The sequence below is a fragment of the Physeter macrocephalus genome, chromosome 21 (assembly GCF_002837175.3).
Source record: "Physeter macrocephalus isolate SW-GA chromosome 21, ASM283717v5, whole genome shotgun sequence".
Taxonomy (NCBI): Eukaryota; Metazoa; Chordata; class Mammalia; order Artiodactyla; family Physeteridae; genus Physeter; species Physeter macrocephalus.
The window spans coordinates 37,915,059-37,918,428 of NC_041234.1; positions in this window are offsets into that span (position 1 = coordinate 37,915,059).

A 3,370-nucleotide genomic window follows, 5' to 3' on the forward strand; every position below is an offset into this window, starting at 1 on the left:
AACAGGGGGACTGAAATTCCAGGGAGGAGGCTGAAGAGAGGGCCTCACTGAGAGCCTGGTTTTTGAGTAAAGACCTGAAGGCAATGAGAGAACTGGCCCTGTGGCTGTCTGGGGAAGGAGCATTCCAGGTAGCGGGACAGCAAGTGCTGAGGTCCCAAGGCAGGAGTAGGCCTGGCATGTTCAAGGAACACTGAGGATACCAGCTTGGCTGGAGCTGAGTGAGCAAGGTAGAGAATTTCAGGAAGTGAGTTCAGAGAGGTGATGGGGATCTGGGAGAAGCAGATAGCTTGGAGCCTCAGAGGGCCTAGAATGGAATTTGACTTTTACACTGTGTGTGATGGGGAGCCATTTGAGTATTTTCAGCAGAAGCACAACATGGTTTGTCTCATATTTTAACAGGATCACTGGAGACTCTGGAGTATAATCTGTAATGGGGTACAAGGTGGGAGAAAGGAATATCAAATATTTCAGTGAAACAGAGGAGATACCTAGAAAGAGATTTGAATGTATGAAACTGAAATAATAATGGAGGTGACATTTCAGATGAATGAGAAAAGACATTTTATTCAATAAACCGTGCAGTATTAATCTATTTTCCATATGCTAGGAAATACACTCCAATCCTTTCATCATACCTTGCATACAAAATGAATTCCAAATTGTTAAAAAGTTAATATTCAATCTAGGAAGTAGCATTTATAAAATTTTAAAATAAAATGGAACAGAGGGTTTATATTTTTTCCCTTGGAATTGGTGAAAATTTCTTTTAAAACTAAAAAATTGACAGATTTTGATGGAAATTTTGATAAATGTTATTATATTAAAATATGAATCCCCTAATTTGAAAAAATCATGCTATACAAAGTGGGACAAAATAAGATTAGGCTACTAACTTAGATAGTGAAAATATAATAAATAAATAAAAATATTTTCAATAAGAATAAAACAAACAACCCATAGAGAACTTAGCAAAAAATGTGAACTGACATTTCCAAAATAGGAGATCATATGGTCAGTAAACCTGCATTATCTTAATCTGCTCCCCATTACCTTACTCTATCCTTTCCATCCACATATCTTCTAACATGCTATATAGTTTACTTAGTTAATAACTTTATTGTTTTCTCCTTGACAGAATATAAGGTCCATAAGTATTTTATTTTCCTTCTTTTTTTTTTCACTGAGGTATCACAGATACTTAAAATAGTATCTAGCACGTGGTAGTTGCTTAGTAAATATATCTTGGCTTTATGTCTCACTAGGAATCAGAGAAATGGAAATTGAAATCACATAAGCTTTTATATGTATCAGATGAACAGCATGTTGAAGTTCAAAAATATTTGTTGTCATCCAGATAAAAAAGTGGGAGATCCCATCCACTGTTGGTGGGAGTTCAGTTGGAGATAAGTTTGCCATTACCTAGTGAGTTTGAAGATGGCATATTTCCAACAATTTTACTGTTATACATTGTTGGAGGACAATATTGTATGGATCTCTGTACATTTTGCAAACAAGGGAATGAATGGTTTTGGTTTGCCACATTCCTTTGAAGGATGTTTGAATAACAAACATCTTTGTGAGATGGGATAGTGGTTCCCTCTGTAGCAATGAGCAGGAATGCTTACTGCAATATAATAAATATAATGTCTCCTTCCAGAACAAGAAGAAGGCATGTTCACTGCCCATTATAAAAGATTAAGTTAATTAAACTAGTTTCCTTTTCTCTAATGCAATCTACTGTGTATACATGTGTCCCATGCCCAATTCCTATCACCCTGTGTTAAGTGGGACTCAGGGATTCAGGGTAAAACTGCTTATCAGTCTGACTATGGCTGTTGCTGTGAATAATAAACTGTTAACAAGGAGGAATTGAGGAAATTATTGCAGGATGAGTACCAGGAAGTAGGTTCAAAGACAGGCTGGAATCATGCATTATTTCTTCATAATTCAACTCCTAGTGAGACAACTTGTTCCTCAATCTGGTTATTAACCTCAGGCCCACTACATTGTAACAAATAGTACTAAGATTTATCCTAGGTAAGCAGAAGTTTTTGTATCCTTTCAGATAATAGTGACAGAGACACACAATGACCCAGAGTTAAAGGAAGGAAATCACAAGTACCCCAGGCACAAACTGGAGAATCCTTAGAACTTTTAGTAACTGGCTTGGGAGATGAGAGTGCTGGACAGATAATGATTGTAAATGAAGAATGTAAACAGCTGGCCTACTCAACCACAGCTGCTAAAGTAGAAAAATAATTAGAGATGACAATGAGTCCTCTCTGTCCCCAATGGAGATCAGATGCCATACGCATTCATCTGAGTAGGCTGGAGAATTTTGGTGAGGGGAGAGAATCAAACTTTTATGTCTCTGTTAGATATGGATGCCCAAGTCACTATTCTACAGGACCCGTGGAGGGGAACAGCATCCAGATTTGGGATATAGGTTTTGGCCAGCTTTAGAATAGGAAAAACTTGAATATGACCTTGTGAATGAAACATTTTGGGCCATTTTTTTGCAATCTCGGTGTTACCTCCACATCTAAACATATAGTAGGAAAAGATGTTTGTATTTTCCTGTCCCATAAGTGCTGGATGAAACTCAGCCACATGTAAAGAAGTATTAAGTGGGAAACATGAATTGCTCTGCCACCAGCCTCTCTGGGTCATCCTGGGTGGTTTCACACAAAGAGTATAGAATCCCAGGAGGAATAAAGAAATTTACAGCCCTGATTAAATACTTAAAGGAAGCAGGGGAAGAAAGAAATGCAGGATCTCTATAGAACAGCCATGTATGCCCAGTGTAAAAGTTTAAGAAGAGCTGAAGGCTTATAGTGGATTATTGTCAAATAAATTCAATTGTTTCTTCTATAGTCTCAGCAACTGCATACAATGTGACTCTAACTGAATCCATTACACACAGTATTTTGAACATTGGCAGCACCTTCTTTCCCATACTACTGGCACCTGAGGATCAAGATCTGTTCACATTTATGTGACAGGGCATCTCATATATGTTTTGTAGTATTCCTCTGGGTTACCTAAACTTCATTGCCATTTGTGAAAATCAGATGGGTCAGAATTTAGTGTAAGTGCTTATAGACTCAGATTTGTAAAGTTTTCATCTATATACATGATGTCCTGATGGCTGACCTTCAGAAGCTTCAGTTTTGTGTTGGTTGTGGTATTATCATAAATTTCCTAGGAAGAGTGGCTGAAAATCTTCAACAAAATTCAGTCGGCTGCTTGCCTAGTAATGTTTCTTAGGACTTTGCAGACAGATTCACGATACTGAGTCCTTAGGCAGTCAAGGAAAATGTGTTGTCTATTCAGCCCCCCACCACTAAAAAGGAGGTCTGTCACCAAGCTG